Source organism: Delphinus delphis, chromosome Y, assembly GCF_949987515.2.
Source record: "Delphinus delphis chromosome Y, mDelDel1.2, whole genome shotgun sequence".
NCBI lineage: Eukaryota > Metazoa > Chordata > Mammalia > Artiodactyla > Delphinidae > Delphinus > Delphinus delphis.
The window spans coordinates 1,736,864-1,762,316 of NC_082705.1; the positions used below are offsets into that span (position 1 = coordinate 1,736,864).

A 25,453-nucleotide genomic window follows, 5' to 3' on the forward strand; every position below is an offset into this window, starting at 1 on the left:
CAGAGAAAACTGACCATTCATAGGTTTAAAGGGTCAAGATAGGTCTGTGTGTTTATTCCTGTCTTACCCCTAGGTTCTTCATGACATTTTTTTTTCTTAAATTCCGTATATATGTGTTAGCATACGGTATTTGTCTTTCTCTTCCTGACTTACTTCACTTTCTATGACAGACTCTAGGTCCATGCACCTCATTACAAATAGCTGAATTTTGTTTCTTTTTATGGCTGAGTAATATTCCATTGTATATATGTGCCACATCTTCTTTATCTATTCATCTGATGATGGACACTTACGGTGTTTCCATCTGTGGGCTATTGTAAATAGAGCTGCAATGAACATTTTGGTACATGACTCTTTGAATTATGGTTTTCTCAGGGTATATGACCAGTAGTGGGATTGCTGGGTCATATGGTAGTTCTATTTGTAGTTTTTTAAGGAACCTCCATACTGTTCTCCATAGTGGCTGTATCAATTAACATTCCAACCAGCAGTGCAACAGTGTTTCCTTTTCTCTGCACCCTCTCCAGCATTTATTGTTTCTAGATTTTTTCATGATATGGCCATTCTGACTGGTGTGAGATGATATCTCATCGTAGTTTTGATTTGCATTTCTCTAATGATTAATGATGTTCAGCATTCTTTCATGTGTTTGTTGGCAGTCTGTATATCTTCTCTGGAGAAATGTCTATTTAGATCTTCTGCCCATTTTTGGATTGGGTTGTTTGTTGTTTTGTTATTGAGCAGCATGAGCTGCTTATAAATTTTGGAGAGTAATCCTTTGTCAGTTGCTTCATTTGCAAATATTTTCTCCCATTCTGAGGGTTGTCTTTTGGTCTTGTTTATGGTTTCCTTTATGTGAAAAAGCTTTGAAGTTTCGTTAAGTCCCATTTGCTTATGTTTGTTTTTATTTCCATTTCTCTAGGAGGTGGGTCAAAAAAGATCTTGTTGTGATTTATGTTATAGAGTGTTCTGCCTACGTTTTCCTCTATGATGTTGATAGTTTCCAGCCTTACATTTAGGTCTTTAATCCATTTTGAGCTTATTTTTGTATATGGTGTTAGGGAGTGATCTAATCTCATACTTTTACATGTACCTGTGCAGTTTTCCCAGCACCACTTGTTGAAGAGGCTGTCCTTTCTCCACTATACATTCCTGCCTCCTTTATCAATGATAAGGTGACCATATGTGTGTGGGTTTGTCTCTGGGCTTTCTATCCTATTCCATTGATCTATCTTTCTGATTTTTTGCCAGTACCACACTGTCTTGATTACTGTAGCTTTGTAGTATAGTCTGAAGTCAGGGAGCCTGATTGCTCCAGCTCCTTTTTTCTTTCTCAAGATTGCTTTGGCTATTCGGGGTCTTTGGTGTTTCCATACAAATTGTGAAATGTTTAGTTCTAGTTCTGTGAAAAATGCCACTGGTAGTTTCATAGGGATTGCATTGAATCTGTAGATTGCTTTGGGTAGTAGAGTCATTTTCACAATGTTGATTCTTCCAATCCAAGAACATGGTATATATCTCCATCTATTTGTATCATCTTTAATTTCTTTCATCAGTGTCTTATAATTTTCTGCATACAGGTCTTTTGTCTCCGTAGGTAGGTTTATTCCTAGGTATTTTATTCTTTTTGTTGCAATGATAAGTGGGAGTGTTTTCTTGATTTCACCTTCAGATTTTTCATCATTAGTGTATAGGAATGCCAGAGATTTCTATGCATTAAATTTTGTATCCTGCTACTTTACCAAATTCATTGAGTAGCTCTAGTAGATTTCTGGTAGCATCTTTAGGATTCTCTGTGTATAGTATCATGTAATCTGCAAACAGTGACAGCTTTACTTCTTCTTTTCTGATTTGGATTCCTTTTATTTCCTTTTCTTCTCTGATTGCTGTGGCTAAAACTTCCAAAACTATGTTGACTAAGAATGGTGAGAGTGGGCAACCTTGTCTTGTTCCTGATGTTAGTGGAAATGCTTTGGGTTTTTCACCGTTAAGGATGACGTTGACTGTGGGTTTGTCATATATGGCCTTTATTATGTTGAGGAAAGTTCCCTCTATGCCTACTTTCTGGTGGGTTTTCATCATAAATGGGTGTTGAATTTTGTCGAAAGTTTTCTCTGCATCTGTTGAGATGAGCATATGGTTTTTCTCCTTCAGTTTGTTAATATGGTGTATCACGTTGATTGATTTGCGTATATTGAAGAATCCTTGCATTCCTGGAATAAATCCCACTTGATCATGGTGTATGATCCTTTTAATGTGGTGTTGCATTCTCTTTGCTAGTATTTTGTTGAGGATTCTTGCATCTATGTTCATCAGTGATATTGGCCTGTAGTTTTCTTTCTTTGTGACATCTTTGTCTGCTTTTGGTATCAGGGTGATGGTGGCCTCATAGAATGAGATTGGGAGTGTTCCACCCTCTGCTATATTTAGAAGAGTTTGAGAAGGATAGGTGTTAGCTCTTCTCTAAATGTTTGAAAGAGTTCGCCTGTGAAGCCATCTGGTCCTGGGCTTTTGTTTGTTGGAAGGTTTTTAATCACAGTTTCAATTTCAGTGCTTGTGAAAGGCCTCTTCATATTTTCTATTTCTTCCTGATTCAGTCTTGGCAGGTTGTGCATTTCTAAGAATTTGTCTGCTTCTTCCAGTTGTCCATTTTATTGGCATAGAGTTGCTTGTAGTAATCTCTCATGATCTTTTGTATCTGCAGTGTCAGTTGTTACTTCCCCTTTTTCATTTCTAATTCTATTTATTTGAGTCTTCTCCCTGTTTTTCTTGATGAGTCTGGCTAATGGTTTATCTATTTTGTTTCTCTTCTTAAAGAACCAGCTTTTAGTTTTATTGATCTTTGCTATCGTTTCCTTCATTTCTTTTTCATTTATTTTTGATCAGATCTTTATTATTTCTTTGCTTCTGCTATCTTTGGGGGTTTCTTTTGTTCTTCTTTCTCTAATTGCTATAGGTGCATGGTTAGGTTGTTATTCGAGACGTTTCCTGTTTCTTAAGGTAGGATTGTATTGCTACAAACTTCCTTCTTAGAACTGCCCTTGCTGCATCCCATAGGTTTTGGGTCATCGTGTCTCCATTGTCATTTGTTTCTCGGTATTTTTTATTTCCTCTTTGATTTCTTCAGTGATGACTTCGTTATTAATTAGTGTATTGTTTAGCCTCCATGTGTTTGTATTTTTAAAGATCTTTTCCTGTAATTGATATCTAGCCTCATAGCGTTGTGGTCGGAAAAGATGCTTGAGACAATTTCAATTTTCTTGCCATTCGATTTTTAACTGGCAGAATGGCAGTGTCACCAGGGCTAGTGTAAGGCACAGTAAGCCCTTTCTTAATGTAAGCTGATATCAAAAGTTCTGTTTCTTCTGTGGCTTCCCGCCTCGATAGGTATTGACTGATATTGGACAGGGGTTTATTTTGGTCTGTGGTAATTTTAATGGCTGCTGCAGATGTATTTTCCCTATGTCAGTAGGATCAAGTGACCCCAATTCTTCAGGTACTAAGCCTGGCAGTTTCTTGTTCAGCATCACTCTCACAAACATTATATGATGAAGACATCTGAGTAATCTTTTAGGGCTAAAACCGTTTCTCCCTTAACAGTAAAAGAAATATGAGCATCATAAGTTTCTAATAAATCTATACCTTTCAGGTTCATAGGGGTATATTCTACTAGGAAAAAGGAGTTCCTTTGTTTAAGTTCTCCTAATTGTAATTCTAAAGGTAATGATTTAAGCGTCCTAATATTTGCATTAGAAACCCCTACCATCTGTCCTGAGGTGTTAGAGAGAGAGAGCCTTTAATTTTGATAGCGTTCAAAATGTAAAAGGTAGCTCCTGTATCTATTACTGCTTTAATTGTTTTCTCCTCATATAATCATTTGGATTTCTGCCAGGGTGTTAGAGAGGAGAAGGTTCCCTCAGATCAGCCTTACTCTTGTTTAACTTGAAATTACAGTCTGTATCTGGTTTCCCTTCTAGGTCTCTCTTTTCTTGTCTTGCAGTTTCCCCAGTAATGACCCGGTGTTGTTCAGTAAAAGCAAATTTCAGAATTTACCAGTCGCGGATTGAATAGGGTTGGGTTAACTTTAGACTGACGTTGATTATTTAATTGTTGCAACTGAATGTTCATAATTTTTATAGAGGCATCTTTTTCTTTTTAGTACTTTTGAAAAGTTGGTCAGCCAGCATGACAAGGGCATTTGTATGTGATACAGACAAATCATGTCTAAATGATTAACATGCCTAAATCGTGTCGTTTAGAGGAGCCGATTCCTCATCCAGACCTTCTAAAAAGATGGAGTTAAGCAAAGAATCATCTTGGTGGTTAAAGAATGATTCGGGTGTCATGCCGTAATATTGTTTAAAAGTTTCCTTGAACCTCTCATAGTGATCCAGGATTGATTCATCTCGTGTTTGTTTACGTTGCTGAATCTTTGACCAGTCGGCAGTTTTTGGAAAAAGCTCTGTGATAATTCTGAGTAATTTATGAGCTAACTCCTTGCATTCACCTTGAGCCTGTGGGCTGTATAAATCAAAATTTGTTAAGGGGTCTCTCCATCCTGCTTTCTCTACTTATTCCTTTGTTTGACTTTTAGAAACTAATAGCTGTATTACTTGATACAAATCGGAAAACCTGAGCTCATAGGTTTGGACGATTAGCTCAAATTCCTTAGCAAATCCCAATGGATCTTGACTACATTCGAGAAAGTCCTTAGCTAAACTAAGTTCTGCTCGGGTCCAGGATGTGTACGTAAGCGCAGAGTACAGTTCACCTCTTCCTGTAATAGGTTTCTCCTTCAAGGGAGCTATGAGTACTTCTGATCTTATGTCTTCCTTTCCTGGGGAAGGGGAATCAGCAGGAGAATGGTGGAAGAGAAAGAGAGCGCGTCTGGGTTAGGCAGTTCGGATAAAGGAGGATATAAAGAAGGAACGGAGTGAGAGACAAGGTTAACGCTAGTGGCTTTTAAAAATTCTAGTAGCATTTTGAGCAACCTTTTGTTGATTTTTTGCGAAGAAGTTACTTTATCATTTCCCCTTTTAGACGCTTCTAAATACCAATTGAAATAAGCATTCCATTTCTGTTTGATCTTTTTCTAGCTGCATATGCAAAAAAAAATCCCCCGGTTTTCAAATGTCAAAACAGACCCAATTGGGCCATTTAAGGTTGAGATCTCTTAGTGTAATTGCCCTAATTCGGTTGGTCCTTGCAAGCGTGAGCTCCATACGTATTGCACGTGAATCTGGCTAGAGTGTTAGTGTGGAGGCTGGCTTTCTGACACTCCATGTTTCTCTGTTTGAGAGTATCTGTTTCCTTTTTTTTTTTTTTTAAAAACATCTTTATTGGAGTATAATCGCTTTACAATGGTATGTTAGTTTCAGCTTCACAACAAAATGAATCAGTTATATATATACATATGTTCCCATATCTCTTCCCGCTTGCGTCTCCCTCCCTCCCACCCTCCCTATCCCACCCCTCCAGGCGGTCACAAAGCACCGAGCTGATCTCCCTGTGCTATGCGGCTACTTCCCACTAGCTATCTACCTTACGTTTGGTAGTGTATATTAATGTCCATGCCTCTTTATCGCTTTGTCACCGTTTACCCTTCCCCCTCCCCATAGCCTCAAGTCCATTCTCTAGTAAGTCTGTGTCTTTATTCCTGTTTCACCCCTAGGTTTTTCATGACTTTTTTTTTTTCTTAAATTCCATATATATGTGTTAGCATATGGTATTTGTCTCTCTCTTTCTGACTTACTTCACTCTGTATGACAGACTCTAGGTCTATCCACCTCATTACAAATAGCTCAATGTCGTCTCTTTTTATGGCTGAGTAATACTCCATTGTATATATGTGCCACATCTTCTTTATCCATTCATTCGATGATGCACACTTAGGTTGTTTCCATCTCTGGGCTATTGTAAATAGAGCTGCAATGAACATTTTGGTACATGACTCTTTTTGAATTTTGGTTCTCAGGGTATATGCCCAGTAGTGGGATTGCTGGGTCATATGGTAGTTCTACTTGTAGCTTTTTAAGGAACCTCCATACTGTTCTCCACAGTGGCTGTATCAATTTACATTCCCACCAACAGTGTAAGAGGGTTCCCTTTTCTCCACACCCTCTCCAGCATTTATTGTTTCTAGATTTTTTGATGATGGCCATTCTGACTGGTGTGAGATGATATCTCATTGTAGTTTTGATTTGCATTTCTCTAATGATTAGTGATGTTGAGCATTCTTTCATGTGTTTGTTGGCACTCTGTATATCTTCTTTGGAGAAATGTCTATTTCGGTCTTCTGCCCATTTTTGGATTGGGTTGTTTGTTTTTTTGTTATTAAGCTGCATGAGCTGCTTATAAATTTTGGAGAGTAATCCTTTGTCAGTTGCTTCATTTGCAAATATTTTCTCCCATTCTGAGGGTTGTCTTTTGGTCTTCTTTATGGTTTCCTTTGCTGCGCAAAAGCTTTTTTAAGTTTCATTAGGTCCCATTTGTTTACTTTTGTTTTTATTTCCATTTCTCTAGGAGGTGGGTCAAAAAGGACCTTGCTGTGATTTATGTCATAGAGTGTTCTGCCTATGTTTTCCTCTAAGAGTTTGATAGTTTCTGGCCTTACATTTAGGTCTTTAATCCATTTTGAGCTTATTTTTGTGTATGGTGTTAGGGAGTGATCTAATCTCATACTTTTACATGTACCTGTGTAGTTTTCCCAGCACCACTTATTGAAGAGGCTGTCCTTTCTCCACTGTACATTTCTGCCTCCTTTGTCAAAGATAAGGTGACCTTATGTGTGTGGGTTTATCTCTGGGCTTTCTATCCTGTTCCATTGATCTATATTTCTGTTTTTGTGCCAGTATCATACTGTCTTGATTACTGTAGCTTTGTAGTATAGTCTGAAGTCAGGGAGCCTGATTCCTCCAGCTCCATTTTTCGTTCTCAAGATTGATTTGGGTATTTGGGGTCTTTGGTGTTTCCATACAAATTGTGAAATTTTTTGTTCTAGTTCTGTGAAAAATGCCAGTGGTAGTTTCATAGGGATTGCATTGAATCTGTAGATTGCTTTGGGTAGTAGAGTCATTTTCACAATGTTGATTCTTCCAATCCAAGAACATGGTATATCTCTCCATCTATTTGTATCATCTTTAATTTCTTTCATCATGTCTTATAATTTTTTGCATACAGGTCTTTTGTCTCCTTAGGTAGGTTTATTCCTAGGTATTTTATTCTTTTTGTTGCAATGGTAAATGGGAGTGTTTTCTTGATTTCACCTTCAGATTTTTCATCATTAGTGTATAGGAATGCCAGAGATTTCTGTGCATTAATTTTGTATCCTGCTACTTTACCAAATTCATTGATTAGCTCTAGTAGTTTTCTGGTAGCATCTTTAGGATTCTCTATGTATAGTATCATGTCATCTGCAAACAGTGACAGCTTTACTTCTTCTTTTCCGATTTGGATTCCTTTTATTTCCTTTTCTTCTCTGATTGCTGTGGCTAAAACTTCCAAAACTATGTGGAATAAGAGTGGTGAGAGTGGGCAACCTTGTCTTGTTCCTGATCTTAGTGGAAATGCTTTCAGTTTTTCACCATTGAGGACGATGTTGGCTGTGGGTTTGTCATGTATGGCCTTTATTATGTTGAGGAAAGTTCCCTCTATGCCTACTTTCTGCAGGGTTTTTATCAGAAATGGGTGTTGAATTTTGTCAGAAGCTTTCTCTGCATCTATTGAGATGATCATATGGTTTTTATCCTTCAGTTTGTTAATATGGTGTATCACGTTGATTGATTTGCGTATATTGAAGAATCCTTGCATTCCTGGAATAAATCCCACTTGATCATGGTGTATGATCCTTTTAATGTGGTGTTGCATTCTTTTTGCTAGTATTTTGTTGAGGATCTTTGCATCTATGTTCATCAGTGATATTGGCCTGTAGTTTTCTTTCTTTGTGACATCCTTGTCTGGTTTTGGTATCAGAGTGATGGTGGCCACGTAGAATGAGTTGGGGAGTGTTCCTCCCTCTGCTATATTTTGGAAGAGTCTAAGAAGGATAGGTGATAGCTCTTCTCTAAATGTTTGATAGAATTCGCCTGTGAAGCCATCTGGTCCTGGGCTTTTGCTTGTTGGAAGATTTTTAATCAGTTTCAATTTCAGTGCTTGTGATTGGTCTGTTCATATTTTCTATTTCTTCCTGATTCAGTCTTGGCAGGTTGTGCATTTCTAAGAATTTGTCTGCTTCTTCCAGTTGTCCATTTTATTGGCATAGAGTTGCTTGTAGTAATCTCTCATGATCTTTTGTATCTGCAGTGTCAGTTGTTACTTCTCCTTTTTCATTTCTAATTCTATTGATTTGAGTCTTCTCCCTTTTTTTCTTGATGAGTCTGGCTAATGGTTTATCAATTTTGTTTATCCTTTCAAAGAACCAGCTTTTAGTTTTATTGATCTTTGCTATCGTTTCCTTCATTTCTTTTTCATTTATTTCTGATCTGATTTTTATGATTTCTTTCCTCCTGCTAACTTTGGGGTTTTTTTGTTCTTTCTCTAATTGCTTTAGGTGCAAGGTTAGGTTGTTTATTCGAGATGTTTCCTGTTTCTTAAGGGAAGATTGTATTGCTATAAACTTCCCTCTTAGAACTGCTTTTGCTGCATCCCATAGATTTTGAGTCGTCGTGTGTCCATTGTCATTTGTTTCTAGGTATTTTTTGATTTCCTCTTTGATTTCTTCAGTGATCACTTCATTATTAAGTAGTGTATTGTTTAGCCTCCATGTGTTTGTATTTTTTACCAATCTTCTGTAATTGATATCGAGTCTCATAGCATTGTGGTCGGAAAAGATACTTGATACAATTTCAATTTTCTTAAATTTACCAAGGCTTGATTTGTGACCCAAGATATGATCTATCCTGGAGAATGTTCCATGAGCACTTGAGAAAAATGTGTATTCTGTTGTTTTTGGATGGAATGTTATAAATATCAATTAACTCCATCTCGTTTAATGTATCATTTAAAGCTTGTGTTTCCTTATTTGTTTTCATTTTGGATGATCTGTCCATTGGTGAAAGTGGGGTGTTAAAGTCCCCTACTATGAATGTGTTACTGTCGATTTCCCCTTTTATGGTTGTCAGTATTTGCCTTATGTATTGAGGTGCACCTATGTTGGGTGCATAAATATTTACAATTGTTATATCTTCTTCTTGGATCGATCCCTTGATCATTATGTAGTGTCCTTCTTTGTCTCTTTTAATAGTCCTTATTTTAAAGTCTATTTTGTCTGATATGAGAATTGCTACTCCAGCTTTCTTTTGGTTTCCATTTGCATGGAATACCTTTTTCCATCCCCTTACTTTCAGTCTGTATGTGTCTCTAGGTCTGAAGTGGGTCTCTTGTAGACAGCAAATATATGTGTCTTGTTTTTGTATCCATTCAGCCAAATGTGTCTTTTGGTGGGAGCATTTAGTCCATTTACATTTAAGGTAATTATCGATATGTGTGTTCCCATTCCCATTTTCTTAATTGTTTTGGGTTTGTTATTGTAGGTCTTTTCCTTCTTTTGTGTTTCTTGCCTAGAGAAGTTCCTTTAGCAGTTGTTGTAGAGCTGGTTTGGTGGTGCTGAACTCTCTCAGCTTTTGCTTGTCTGTAAAGGTTTTTATTTCTCCATCAAATCTGAATGAGATCCTTGCTGGGTAGAGTAATCTTGGTTGCAGGTTTTTCTCCTTCAACACTTTCAATATGTCCTGCCACTCCCTTCTGGCTTGCAGAGTTTCTGCTGAAAGATCAGCTGTTAACCTTATGGGGATTCCCTTGTGTGTTATTTGTTGTTTTTCCCTTGCTGCTTTTAATATGTTTTCTTTGTATTTAACTTTTGACAGTTTGATTAATATGTGTCTTGGCGTATTTCTCCTTGGATTTATCCTGTATGGGACTCTCTGTGCTTCCTGGACTTGATTAACTATTTCCTTTCCCATATTAGGGAAATTTTCAACTATAATCTCTTCAAATATTTTCTCAGTCCCTTTCTTTTTCTCTTCTTCTTCTGGAACCCCTATAATTTGAATGTTGGTGCGTTTAATGTTGTCCCAGAGGTCTCTGAGACGGTCCTCAGTTCTTTTCATTCTTTTTTCTTTATTCTGCTCTGCAGTAGTTATTTCCACTATTTTATCTTCCAGGTCACTTATTCGTTCTTCTGCCTCCGTTATTCTGCTATTGATCCCATCTAGAGTACTTTTAATTTCATTTATTGTGTTGTTCATCGTTGCTTGTTTCACCTTTAGTTCTTCTAGGTCCTTGTTAACTGATTCTTGCATTTTGTCCATTCTATTGTCCATTCTATCTCCAAGATTTTGGATCAACCTTACTATCATTATTCTGAATTCTTTTTCAGGTAGACTGCCTATTTCCTCTTCATTTGTTAGGTCTGGTGGGTTTTTATCTTGCTCCTTCATCTGCTGTGTGTTTTTCTGTCTTTTCATTTTGCTTATCTTACTGTGTTTGGGGTCTCCTTTTTTGCAGGCTGAAGGTTCATAGTTCCTGTTGTTTTTTGTGTCTGTCCCCAGTGGCTAAGGTTGGTTCAGTGGGTTGTGTAGGCTTCCTGGTGGAGGGTCCTAGTGCCTGTGTTCTGGTGGATGAGGCTGGATCTTGTCTTTCTGGTGGGCAGGTCCACGTCTGGTGGTGTGTTTTGGGGTGTCTGTAGACTTATTATGATTTTGGGCAGCCTCTCTGCTAATGGGTGGGGTTGTGTTCCTGTTTTGCTAGTTGTTTGGCATAGGATGTCCAGCACTGTAGCTTGCTGGTCGTTGAGTGAAGCTGGGTGCTGGCGTTGAGATGGAGATCTCTCGGAGATTTTTGCTGTTTGATATTATGTGCAGCTGGGAGGCCTCTTGTGGACCAGTGTCCTGAAGTTGGCTCTCCCACCTCAGAGGCACAGCACTGACTCCTGGCTGCAGCACCAAGAGCCTTTCATCCACAGGGCTCCTTAATTTGGGATGATTCGTTGTCTATTCAGGTATTCCACAGATGCAGGGTATATCAAGTTGATTGTGGAGCTTTAACCCGCTGCTCCTGAGGCTGCCGGGAGAGATTTCCCTTTCTCTTCTTTGTTCTCACAGTTCCCAGGGGCTCAGCTTTGGATTTGGCCCCGCCTGTGCATGTAGGTCGCCGGAGGGCGTCTGTTCTTTGCTCAGACAGGCCGGGATTAAAGGAGCTGCTGATTCGGAGGCTCTGGCTCACTCAGGCTGGGGGGTAAGGAGGGTCACGGAGTGTGGGGCGGGCCTGCGGCGGCAGAGGCCGGCGTGACGTTGCAGCCTGAGGCGCGCCGTGCGTTCTCCCGGGGGAGTTGTCCCTGGATCCCGGGACCCTGGCAGTGGCGGGCTGCACAGGCTCCCCGGAAGGGCGTGTGGCTAGTGACCTGTGTTCGCACACAGGCCTCCCGGTGGCGGCAGCAGCGGCCCTAGCGTCCCATGTCCGTCTCTGGGCTCCGCACTTTTAGCCGCGGCTCGCGCCCGTCTCTGGAGCCCTCCCAAGCAGCGTTCTTAATCCCCTCTCCTCGTGCACCAGGAAACAAAGAGGGACGCAAAAGTCTCTTGCCTCCTCGGCAGGTCCAGACCTACCCCCGGACTCTCTCCCGGCCAGCCGCGGCGCACCAACGCCCTGCAGGCTGTGTTCACGCCGCCAACCTCAGTCCTCTCCCGGCGCTCCGACAAAAGCCGGAGCCTCAGCTCCCAGTCCCGCCCGCCCCGGCGGGGGAGCAGACAAGCCTCTCGGCTGGTGAGTTCCGGTCGGCCCGATCCTCTGCGCTGGAATCTGCCCGCTTTGCCGTCCGCACCCCTGTTGCTGTGCTCTCCTCCGCGGCTCCCAAGCTCCCCCGCTCCGCCTCCCGAAGTCTCCACCCGCGAAGGGGCTTCCTAGTGTGTGGACACTTTTCCTCCTTCGCAGCTCTCTCCCGCTTGTGCAGGACCCGTCCCTATCCTTTTGTCTCTGTTTAGTTTTTTCTTTTGTCCTAACCAGGTACGTGGGGGGTTCCTTGCCTTTTGGGAGGTCTGAGGTCTTCTGCCAGCGTTCAGTAGGTGCTCCGTAGGAGTTGTTCCACGCGTAGATGTATTTCTGGTGTATCTGTGGGGAGGAAGGTGATCTCCGCGTCTTACTCTTCCGCCATCTTCCCGGAAGTCCCACCTGAATCTTTCTCTGTTTCCCATTTTAAAGTTGAATTTGTTGGGGATAAAATTTTCTAGTGAAATTGTGGGGTGGGCCAGTGTGCTGCTTGTGAGTCTAACTCCTCCGGGATTTTGCCCTAAAGTCGTTTTAGCTCCTTTTACGTGTCTTGGGTTTTCCCTCTGGTAGTGTAAACCCACCACAATGCTCAGAACTTATCTGTGCTCCCAGCAGAGCAAGCTTTATTTATGTTGTTAAAATGACGTCTGTCAACGTTTCTCCACAATAAAATTAATATTTTTCCCTTGTAGTTAATAAGTGTCTTGGGGGGAGATCGTCCCCCTTAATTTTTAAAAGTAAATTTTTTGTTATAAGTTTGGAATCACAGCTTTGTTTTCCTGTCCTCTGTATCATAATCCAACACTGTCATTTATTTTGATGCTAGTTTTATGCTTTTAAAAGAAAACATGAAGTTGTGAGTTTCAGTCTTCGCTAAAAATCCTGAAGCAGTCCTAGGAAACCATGTCCCTAGAGAGCAAACAGTTTATAGATCTAAAAATCAAAATATCGGTCAATTTTAGTCCTATTTGATTTATGTGAATGGATCCATAGTACAAGTGTCTGATTTTAAGTTTTTTTTACATTACTTTATTGTAAACTCCTAGATTTAATCATGCCATTCTCTTTTCACAGCCAGTTCTTTAGCCTAGGTCTGAGGTCCTCAACCTGATAATCATATGCCACACAACGTATATGGATTTTTTTCTTGGGGAGAGGATCCATAGGCTTCGGTATATCTTTAACGGATCATTATGGGAACTTTTTGCATAAATTGCCTTTATTTTCCACCCACATTAGTTTATTTTTCATTTCAGCCTCAGATTGATTCCCTTAAACATCTTTCCCTTAGGTCATCACTTTGCTTAGGATGCTGTATCTTTTTTTCTGACTCATCAGTGCAAACCTAGGTACTTTATCCTAACTTGCAGACCTGCTATTAGCTAAATAGATCTAATAGGCTTTTTATGGCTTCCCCCAACCCCCTAGTTTTTTTGGTGCCACTTTAAAGTTTTCTCCTGAATTTTTACATTTGCTTTGTGCCCACTCTATGCCATTTCAGACTGCGTTCTTTTTCCTTTTATGTCGCACATTACTCAGATTTTCTTCTTGATGATTTTCCCGTAGTAATTCATCCTGAATTCCGTGAGTATTTACATATTACAGTCAATACTACACTGTTGCATATTGTTTTCATGTTTCTTTGGAATTCTTCAGGTATTTAATGCGTGTAACTGATCTGCTCAATGGATGATACATTTATTGATAGCAGGGACAATATATAGTTTTCTTTAATTTTTGTAGATACCAGTACCTACTCTCCATATCTATTCTTTCCTCAGGTATTTATTGAACACCTGTTATGTACCACCGATTGCACATGCAACAGCACAGAAAAGAAACAGCCCTGCTTTCAAGAGCATGCATGCAACAGACCAAATAAATCAGTAAAGTATAATACTGATTCTTTTGAGCTTTTAAAGCTTTATTAAGTTTTTTATTGTGGCAAATATATAACATAAAATTTACCTATTTAACCCTTTCAGGTGTATAATTTAGTGGCATTAAGTACGTTCATAATGTTGTACAGTCATTGCCATTACATTTCCAGAACTTTTCCGTCATCTCAAACTGAAACTCTGTACCCATTGAATAGTAACTCCCAGTTCTTCCCAAACCAGGTCTTAGTAAACACTGTTCCACTTTCTGTTTCTATGAGATTGCCTAGTTTGGCTACCTGCTATAAATGCGGTCATACAATATTTATCATTTTGTGTCTGAATTATTTCACTTAGCATATGTCTTCAGCGTTCATCCATGTTGGTTGCATCAGAATTTCCTTTCTTTTTAAGGCTGAACAATATTCCTCTGTACATATGTGACACATTTTGTTTATACATTCATCTGTCGATGTACACTTGAGTTGCATCCATCTTTTGGCTATGATGAATAATGTTGCTAGAAAATTGTTATACAAATATCTGTTTCAGTCCCTGCTTTCATTTCTTTTGGGTATATACCTAGAGATAAAAATGGGTCATCATATGGTAATTCAACAGTAAATGTTTTAAGAATCCATCATATTTTCTTCTACAGTGGCTGCACAATTTTGCATTCCTGTGAGCAGTGCACTTGAAGTTCCATTTTCTCCCAGTCTTTGCCAAAACTTGTTGTTTTCTGCTTCTGTCACAATAATTATCCTAATGGATGTAAAGTAGTATTCGTTGTGGATTTGCTTTTTATTTCCCTAGGGATTCATAGTGTGATCATATTTTCATGTAGCTTAATGGCTATTTGTATATCTTCTTTAAGTTCTTTGCCAGTTTTAAAATCAGATTTGTTTGTTTTTGACTCGTAGGAGTTCTTCAGATACTTTGGATATTAATTCTTTACTGGATACCTGATTTGGGTATATTTTCTCCCATTCAGTGGGTTGTCTTTGAGGTCTGTTGATTGTGCCCTTTTTACTTTTGTGGCCTGTGCTTTTGGTGTCATATCTAGAACATCATTGCCACGTTGTGGCAAGTTTTCCTCCTCTCTACTAAGACGGAAATTAATGGCTATAAACTCTTACCTTACAAAGGAAGAAATATCTCAAATCAACAAACCAAAACCTTACAGCTTAAAGAACTAGAAAAGAGGAGCAAATAAATGACAACTAACACAAGGAAGGAAATAATGATTAAACCAGACATAAATAAAATAGAAATCAACCCTGCTGACAGCCCTCCTGACCTAGGACTTGAGTTCCATAATTGTGAAAAAATACTTTTCTGTTGTTTAATCTCCCTAGTCTGTGGTATTTTTTTTAATAGATCTTTATTGGAGTATAATTGCTTTACATTGTTGTGTTAGCTTCTGCTGTATAACAAAGTGAATCAGCTATATGTGTGCATACATCCCCATATCCCCTCCCTCTTGCGTCTCCCTCCCACCCTTTCTACTCCACCCTTCTAGGTGGTCACAAAGCACTGAGCTGATCTCCCTGTGCTATGCAACAACTTCCCACTAGCTATCTGTTTTGCATTTGGTAGTGTATATATAAGTCCACGCCTCTCTCTCACTTTGTCCCAGCTCACCCTTCCCCCTCCCCGTGTCCTCAAGTCCATCCTCTACGTCTGCGTCTTTATTCCTGTCCTGCCCCTAGGTTCTTCAGAGCCTTTTTTTTTAGATTCCATATATATGTGTTAGCATACGGGTATTTGTTTCTCTCTTTCTGACTTACTTTACTTTGTATGACAGACTCTAGGTCCATCCACCTCACTACAAGTAACTCAGTTTCGTTTCTTTTTATGGCTGAGGAATATTCCACTGTATATATGTGCCACGCCTGCTTTATCCATTCGTCTGTCAATGGATACTTGGGCAGGGAATCCTTTACTCACAGGAGGGAGCAACAGGGGCTGGGGCCCGGGTGGCCACGTTTGCGAGGCCTGCAGCTCCTCTCCCCACACAGTGAGGTGTCCCGGTCGCGCTGCCCCGGGCAGCCCAGGGTCAGGCGGGGCACTCCCGCCCCATCAGGCTGCGGCCCTGTGGGGCCTGATGCTTCATCACGCGGCTGGAGGTGCCTGATCGAAGGCCATCCTTCCTTATCCTAGACTCCTGCCGAACCCCTGTGGAGCAGCCTCCCGCCTGCTTGCTGAGGAGGACGGGGCGGTGAAGGAGGAAGCCCTTCACCTCCCCAGAGACAGGCCTCCAGCCCCTGCACTGTGCTTTGTGCCCAGCACAAAGGCACACGCACTGACCGGCGATGCTTCTAGAGGCCTCTGTTTTTATATATGTTTGTGATGACTGGAAGGCACGTAAGTGCAGTGCTGCAACATTTCCTGCTATCTGGGGTTCACTGGCATGGAAAGTAAGGCCGTGAAGGCCAGGACTTTGCTTTCACACAGATACATGTTGATCCTGAAATGAAAACCTGCCGCCAAATGAAATACGTAACGTCTCGGCTCCCGTGAAGTCGGCATTATTTATTTTTCTTTTTAAAGACAGGCCTTTTCCCTTGACGGGCAGGGTGGGTGTTAGTGGTGTGGGCTTGTCCTCCTGCCAGGAACGAGGCTCTTATCTGGAACGCCACTCTTCCCAGCTCTTGCCAAAGCTAGAAACACAGCAAATGAGAATGACTGATAAAAAGTGAAAAGCGCTGAGGAGAGTGCGGGTTTTCATGAGCGTCACACCGTACCAAGTGGCAGTTGGCATTGATAGGACCGAAGTTGCTCGATTAGCCTGGAAAACCTCAGCTGGTTCGGTTGATGGACCTGAAGCAGGGGTGGGGCCGGGGGTTGGTCTGCTTATTTGGTTTGTCTTTGTTTGGCCTGAAACTCTTGTGTGGGGTTTTCTTGTATGCGAAACCCAAAGTCTTGGTAAAAGCTCTAAACGTCATAACTGTTTGAGTACCTGCACGAGAACCAAAATAATCCAGTTCAGAGTACACAGAGAATGAATGTTGAATTCTTGAGGAAGTGTTTCTGAACCGCCGTCTTTTTGGTGTAGCTTTATCGTAGTGACAGCGGCAGTTCAATGCTGGCCCGCAACTCCCCCCTTGTCCGAAACACTTTGGAAAGACGAACCCTTCGCTATAAGCAGGTATGTGCCACGTAGACTAATCTGCCGTCTGTATGTACGCTGGGAGTTATTTCCACAAACCTGAAGGGGTAATATTTTAGGTAAGATTAATTGAAAGGTAATATGTTTATTTCCTTGTTTACTTAGATATAATTTTTAAAAGTGTATGTAATGTCAATGTTACCAGTATTTGTTAATTTCCTAAGATAATGTCATAATCTAAGATAATACATGATCTTTACATTTTAAAATATAATAAATTAATAAACAGCCATTCTGTATAAGAGATTCTTCTTTCTTTTTTGACAAGGGAGTATATACAGTTTAGAAAATTTGGGTCTTTCACCGTGGCGCATTCTCCTACAAAGGACTGTTCTACAGTTTTCCTTTATATACACCGGAGTTTTTCTTTTTTTTTTTTTTTTTTTTTTAAACATCTTTATTGGAGGATAATTGCTTTACAATGGTATGTTAGTTTCAGCTTCACAACAAAATGAATCAGTTATATTTACACATATGTTCCCATATCTCTTCCCGCTTGCGTCTCCCTCCCTCCCACCCTCCCTATCCCACCCCTCCAGGCGGTCACAAAGCACCGAGCTGATCTCCCTGTGCTATGCGGCTGCTTCCCACTAGCTATCTACCTTACGTTTAGTAGTGTATATATGTCCATGCCTCTTTATCGCTTTGTCACCGTTTACCCTTCCCCCTCCCCATAGCCTCAAGTCCATTCTCTAGTAAGTCTGTGTCTTTATTCCTGTTTCACCCCTAGGTTTTTCATGACATTTTTTTTTTCTTAAATTCCATATATATGTGTTAGCATACGGTATTTGTCTCTCTCTTTCTGACTTACTTCACTCTGTATGACAGACTCTAGGTCTATCCACCTCATTACAAATAGCTCAATTTCATCTCTTTTTATGGCTGAGTAATATTCCATTGTATATATGTGCCACATCTTCTTTATCCATTCATCCGATGATGGACACTTAGGTTGTTTCCATCTCTGGGCTATTGTAAATAGAGCTGCAATGAACATTTTGGTACATGACTCTTTTTGAATTATGGTTTTCTCCACGTCACGCCAGTTTACACAGTTTTGCTCCTTTTAATTTGTAAGGTAGTGGTTCCCTGACTTTCCCGGGCAAGAATTCTTTGAAAGAAAAAGAAATTCCTAGATCTCCTTGTGGTGGTTGTATTTAGAGTAGCCGCTGACTGAGAGTGATAAGAAAATACATAACTCAGCAACAAAAGTATTTCTCAGCAGCCATGCTGTTGGCATTTTGGCCTAGGTCTGTCTTTGTTGGGGGCTGTCCTGTGCACTGTGGGCCGTTGAGCTGCATCCCTGGCCTTGACCCACTAGTTGCCGGTACCACCCCCTCCCCCAGTTGTGACGACCAAAAATGTCCCCGGAGGGCCCAAGTCACCCGTGGTTGGGAACCAGTGAGCTCTACTATGAATTCAGGAGAGCTTTTAAATGAGTTTGTGTTTATTAAGTCACTTAGATTCGCATTTAACTTCTGTATATGTGCAAAATAGTGTTAGGGGTGTGTAAAACGCATACAGTTATTCAGTCCTCCCAACAACGCTGATAGGCTCGTGGAGTTGTGATTTTGTTGCACTAACTGCCTTCCCCAGCGTTGTTAGCCGTGGCGTGGGAAGTACTGCTCTCAGCTCCGTGTACAAAATTCTATTCTCGTCTTAGAGCTTTCTTGAAAACAGGAGACTTGCTTACTTCAGGCGTGTGTGGGGAGGAGCGTTTTTTGTTGTTGTTGTTGTTGATGTTCGGCCTCGCTGCGCGGCTTGCAGTTGTAGTTCTCTGACCAGGGATTGAATTTGCAGCCCAGCATTGGAAGCGGGGAGTCCTAACCATCGGACTACCAGGGAATTCCCTGGGGAGGAACGTTTTTGACAGCTTGTGTGTGTTTAACCAGAAAGCCCTCAACGTGGTTTATAACGTGCTTTTTTCCCGTTATACAGTAGGCCATTAAGATTTTGCCATGTCGGTCTATTTTTCATCTTTCTACAGTAGCTGCGTTTTCTGCGGGCCTTATAATGTATTTGATCACTTTTCTCTTGTCAGGTATTTAGGAATTTTTCTGTCATAAAGCTTTTGCACATCATCAGCTGTGCCTTTCAGGTGCAAGTCACATGAAATTTCAGAACCAAAGAAAACACAACATTTTGTGGCTCTTGCTTATATTGTCAAGTAGCACTTGAGAAAGATGACGCCCTCCTGCCCCGTGTGAGAGGGTCTGTTTCTCTGCGCTTTAGCCAAAGCCTAGGTCGTCATTACAGCGGACAGCTTGCTGTCACTGGCTCGTTACCGGAGTGGAGGTTTGAACCCGTGTGGCCCCCATCCGTGTTGTGTTGGCGTCGGGCCACGCTGCGGCTGTCTCTCTCCAGTGGGGTCGGTCACTCGGGGAAGAAGCTGCGGGAAGGGCGCGGGCGGGGTGGGCGCGCTCACGGCCGCGGTCTCGCAGCCCTGCAGGTCCTCCCTGGCGGCGCTGGCGGCGCGCACGTCCCTGGACCTGGAGCTGGACCTCCAGGCGTCGCGGACGCGGCAGCGGCAGCTGACCGAGGAGCTGTGCGACCTGCGCGAGCTGCGCCAGCGCCTGGAGAACGCCCAGCTCCGCGGCCACGCCGAGCCCCCGGCCTGGCTGCTGCGCGACGAGCGCTTCCGGAGCCTGCTGCGGGAGGCCGAGAGGCAGGTGAGGCCCCGGCCCGCCAACGCGGGGAGGGGGCAGGCGGCCGGGCCTTTCTCGCCTCCCGGTGCCCGGAGCTGGCAGGGGCTTCCATCGCTCTTCCTTAAAACTGGAAGCAAACCCGTCTGGTTCACCCCGCGTTGCTGTTCCAGACGAGACAGACCAAACTTGACTTCCATTCAAGAACAGGCCGCTGAGAAGACGCTGAAGAAGGCCTCCAAAGGGGTGTGCCAGCTGCGCGGGCGGAACCTCAAAGAGCCCATCCAGCTGGGTGCAGGCGTTCAGGTGGGGAGAAGCCCAGGCCTCACTCTCGCGCTTGATTTTTACTGTCATACCTTTGTCATTATGAAGAGTAAAGTAAGTATTGAGAGAGACCCACAAGGAAGTCGAGAACAAAGCTGGAATCCCCACTGCTGTTAGCATTGTGCGATTTTTCTCCTGATTTATTTTCTGTGGAGCTTTAATTAAGGCCAGGTGTGATCATTTTTGTTTAATTTTGCATTCAGCTTATTAAGAATTAACATACCACATGTCACTACCTAACCTGTTATTTTTTTCATGACTAATTTCATCTAATAAACATAATTCACTTACCGGCTCTTGTAATATCTTTTTATGTTTATGATCATAAATAACAGCAATTTACATATGTACAGTATGTGTTATCTTTGCTTTTTAAAATTTAGAGTGAACCATACTCTATATTCAGGAAAATGTTCTTTTCTTACGAATATAGTTTAGTGAGTCTCATAAACTGAACATGACAGAAATCAAAACATTATCAGCATTTCCAGATTACTCTGCAAATTTCCTTAAACACTGTGTTGAATTCTAATGACATAAATTAGTTTTGCATGGTTTTGTTCTTTTATACAGCCGCAGTTAACACAGTTCTATCCATACTACTTTGTGCCTGACTTTTAGCTTTGTTTTTTTCTATACCTGTAATTTTTATGTCCTTATCATAAAATAACACAAGATATTATAACCACTTCCTTCAGTTTTGATTTAGAATTCATCTATTGATATATTTTTAAAATGTATTCATTTGTTGATAGAACAAGAGTTAACACTATGTAGCAGGCACTCTTCCAGCCACTGGAGATAAATCCCTGCCCTCCTAGGAGTATCATAACTTCTATTAAAATTTTGAAAATTTGTATACGAACATATATTATGGAAATTCAAATTCTGATTGTTCTTTGAACAAGGAAAGCCATCATTGATATGAGAGCTTCCTGCCAGCTTTCAGTGTCTGCATATCACCTTCTAACATAATTTTTTCCATGCCCACCCAGGGAGAAGATAACATTTTTCACGAGACCACGGGCTAACATACCCCTGCTGCCGGTTGATGATGTTTGCTGGAGTATTTATCTGCCTATTTTATTTCTGCGAAGTTCTAAAATTGTCTAGCTAAAATTGTCTTTCAAATATTTGTGCAAAGTTATTAATATACAATTTTTTTTTCGAAAGCCTATAAATATGTATTTTTTGATAGTGACAGGAGCAGGGCTTGGCTTTTCCTTGTTGGTTAAATTAACATCTCAAACAGGTTATTTTATAAAAGAGTAGCTGTTGTGTGAAGATTCGACAGTTTCCATGCTGTTTTCTTTGACTTGAAGGGTGGAAGACAGAAACTCAGGCAAATTCACTCTATTGTCATTTATTCATGGTTCTTTTCTTCCTCCTTGAAGGAGAATACTGACTTTAAGATGTATTTTAAGACTGAAACTTGGTTCTTCAGTATTTGCCATGTGGTAGAATGGATCTTTGGGGCCGGTTTTGTGTTCTGACATCGGAAATGCAAACACTATGTGCTGAACTCGTCACTCGTCCCGTTTCTCCTGTGTGCATTTATCATGTATAGTGTACACTTTCGCACCCTTTATGTTCTGTTAAGATGCCACCTTAGGGGCTCAGTCCTAAGTCAGTGCGGGGTGCGCTTTGCGGAGCTTGGTCTCCCGCGCGGGCTGGGCACCCATAGCCCCTGGTTTCCGTGCACCTTTCCGTGCCCACCCCGGGTCTGAGGCTGGTCACGGAGCCCCCGGCAGGCACACAGCCCACCCTCACCCGGCCTCGGCAGCCCCGCCTGCCTTTCCAGTCCGCCCCATCTGATCTTGACCGACAAGGAGGGCAGTGGTGGAGCTTCTGCTCTGCTGCTCTGCCCTGCAGGAAAGTGAAAATAGAAGAAGGAAGGTGTGTTTTCACTGAGTCACTGGATCCGCTGATGGATAGAGCAGTCACGACATGGACATGATAACATTTGACGGCGCTTTTTTGAGGAAGCCAGCTTCCGTGGGAACTACAGCTACCAGGCCAGTCACTCACAGGAGAGCATGTGCTTTCGCTCAGAAGGCCCCCGCCCATGCTGGAGTCTTGCCAACATTTCTTAAGAAATCTTAGAACTAGCTCACGAGGAAAAAAATTTTTTTGGGGGGGGGAATGCTTTATGAAATAAAACTATACCATTCTTTTAAAATGCCAGATGTTATAGTTTGCCTAATATGTATTTATTATATATGAAATGCACTCTCCTTCATGAGGCCTCAGAGGAGTAAACGAGGTGAGTCACACAAAATGTAAGAGAAAACGGAACCCTCCTCCTGGGTCTTTGTGCCCCTCCCTTGAAAGTGCCCCTCCCCCCTTAATCAGCAGCATCTCTCTTCTCCTTGGTCTGTAAGCACTCCCTTGTATAACCCACCTTCCTTTTCACATTTATTAAAAATGAATTTTGTAAAAGCATTTCATTGATATGTGACCTATCACGGACAGTGAAGTTGTCTGTGGTGGTAAGGCTGAAAACTGTGTGCTTTTTCACACTTGTCACTTCTTGCTATGTATTTCTGCCTCTAGTCCCGGTTTTTTTTCTTTTGCTAATTTCTCTGCATATATACCCACAACAGAGGTAGAGACACAAAACACATGAGTGCTTGCCAGAAGTGACACCCCCAGGAGACAGCGTTGCTGCACGGGTCAGGTTGGTGGCAGGCCCTCTCTGTCCCCAGCTGTTGAAAGTTCAGATTGATGGGTTGGCTGCCGCTGGACTTTGGGGTGTGTGGAGAGCAAGTCATATGCGTTTGAGGTACATGGCTCCCCAGACGTGGGAGAGCCCCGGCCGCGTTGCCGGGCCTGTGTTTAGGCACTGCCACTTGAAGCTCTAAGTGGGTGGAAAGGTTGAGGTAGCTTTCCTGCTAACCCCTACAAAGTAGCAACGTGGGGAAACCCACTGTGCCAATACAGAAGGCCCGCAAGGGTTTTCAAATGTCACTGCCCACTAGACACAGGTTTCTGTTTGGAATGCTTCCCCATCCCAGAGTTAAAAAAAAAAAAAAAAAAGGAAATCCCTCCTTTGCCCCACCAGAAACAAATGCAGCCCCAGCTTTGGTGTCAGTTCAAGGAGCGCTGTGTTTTGCGCCTTTCCCCTGTGCTTCTCCGCCTCCCTCCCGCGTCTGTCTGCTTTTGCACCTGAATGGGACCATAGTCAGAAAGGAAGGAAAAGCCAGGCCAGTGAAGGACGGGGAGGTGACGGGTCCGTGCTGCTCGCAGGCCGTGCTGGAAGTGGCACGTGGACAGCGACAGAGGCCAGGCCAGCAGGCAGGGCACGAGGCACCCTAACTGGCTTCTCTTTCGTGATCGATTGTGCAGCTTCCCACTAGTTAAGACTGCCACCCCCTGGAAAATATCCCACATGTCCGAAAAGTGAAGTCCAGTCGTCTTAAGGCGTATTTTCTTATGTTTAAGTTTGCCCGTAATCGTGCCTTGGACAATCCAAAGTCTGCCACCAGGGTCCTTTAGAAACAGTGTGATGAGTAAAAGGGAATTCGGTCTTCATTTCATCTGCTCACATAATTGTCACCACGGAAATAAGTAACTTTCTGTTGTGGGAATAAGTTATAATCAGTATTCATCTCTGTTTTTATCACTGTTCTAATTGTGTCATTTGTATTGTTTGAAAGCATTTCTTCTACAAAATTAAACTAACCTGCCTTAAGAACAGAATGGAAATGTGTGTGATTAAAAAAAATGTAATTAGAGACTTAAATATATTAAAATGTATATAATTGTATTCAACATAAAAAATAGAGGTATGAAAATAGAATAGTACAATGAAGACACATGCAGCCCTCTCCCCTACCCCTTCAACATGGATCATTCTTGGCCCATCTTGTTTGGTCTACACCTCCGCCCGCCCCACCTTCCCGAGTTCTGAAGCAAATACCATACACCTTTCTGGTTGAGCTGGAAACATTTCAGTACATATGGCTAAGAGAGAAAGACACACACAGTATCCTTATCACATCATAACATTTAATAACTCCTCAATGGCATTCATCATCCATGGTTCACCTTTTCACTTGCCTCAAGATCATTCCTTTTTTTTTTTTTTTAACTGAACAGAATCTAAATATCTGTTTATTGGGATTTTTTTTTAAGTCTGTGGTGTTTTGGGGGGAGGGGGAGCTTTCTTGAGATAGAATTCACATACCATAAAATTCACCCTTTTAAAGCATGTAATTCATCAGTTTTTAGTATATTTGGAGTTTAGTATGTTCGTAGTGCAAATGCTACAATCAATTGTAAAACTTTTTCCTCACCCCAAAAAGAAACCCTGTGCCGGTTAACCGTCACCCCATTTCTCCGCCCACCCCCGGTAACTGCTAATCTTTCTCTCTCTGTGGATTTGCCTATCGTGGACGTTTCCTGGAAATAGAATCACATGCTATGTGTGCTGGCTTTGTTCACTCAGCATCATGTCTTCTGGGCTCGTCCACATTGTAGCCTGTGTCAGGACTTCACTCCTTTCTATTGCTGAGTAATATTCCTTTGTGTAGATAGACCACATCGTGTTTATTTGTTCGGCAGTTGATGGCCATTTGGGTTGTTTCCACTTTTTGGCTGATAGGGATAATGTTGCTGTGTACATTTGTGTACAAGTTTTTGTGTGGACATAGGTCTTTATTTCTCTTGTCTATACATAAAAGTAGAATTTCTAGATCATATGGTAATTCTATGTTTAACCATTTGGAGAACTGCCAGACTATTTCCAAAGCAGCTGCCCATTTTATATTCCTACCAGCAGTGTACAAGGGCTTCAATTTCTCCACTTCCTGGCCAACATTTGTCATTTTGATCATTGTCATCTTCATAGGTGCACAGTGCCATCTCAGCGCAGTTGTGTCGGTTTTTTTTGTTTGTTTTTTTTATGGAACGCTTCACGAATTTGCGTGTCATCCTTGCGCAGGGGCCATGCTAATCTTCTCTGTATCGTTCCGATTTTTTTAGTATATGTGCTGCCGAAGCGAGCACTGTGTCGGTTTTTAATTCACAGGACTCACGCCCCCTACCACACACACACCTTTGTAATTTGTGTGTTTTCTGATCTCCCACAGCCTGGACTTGGCTCATTGTATCCCTGGGTGTAGTTTAACATGTTCCTCTGAACTTTATTTCCTAAAAATAAATGCTGAAAAAAGCTGTTGTTGAACCTAAAAGCTTGATCAGATTCCCTTTTGTTTTTTTCCTTTCTTTTTTGGGGGCTGGGATGGGTGGCAAGACATATCTTCATCCATCAGGTAGCTTATAATGTTTCTTTTTATAGGGTTTGCAACTATTGATAATCAATACCTAGATCCATTAATTCACTAAGGGTTGCAAAATGATGATGTTCTCTCAATTTTTAAAACATTATTATTTACTTTGAAATGCTTTTGTTAAGAGAAACTTACTAGTCTATTTGGTTATCCAGTGGTACAGTTTATATGGGAAAAGCAAGATAAATGCTTGAATTTTTTCTTTATTGACCAGTTTTGAAAATAATGGTTTCCCCAGCACTGTTACAGTGGTGACCAATTTGTTTATGGATTTTTTTTTTTAGTATCGTTATTAACACAAATTTAAATATGTTTGGTGTGCTTTAATCCACTGGAGTGGTTATCCTTATTAATGCTCAAATTCCCTCCTCTGTAGCTGAGGCAGACTGC

At 41.6% G+C, this 25,453-nt stretch overlaps 1 non-coding gene across 1 annotated transcript; it reads right to left on the reverse strand.

Annotated features, from left to right (window-relative positions):
• Nucleotides 1-24,669: 24,669 nt before the first annotated feature.
• On the reverse strand, nucleotides 24,670-24,779 carry LOC132419255 (U6 spliceosomal RNA). Its single transcript, XR_009518161.1, has one exon. It is a non-coding gene; the product is annotated as a U6 spliceosomal RNA (small nuclear RNA).
• Nucleotides 24,780-25,453: the final 674 nt, after the last annotated feature.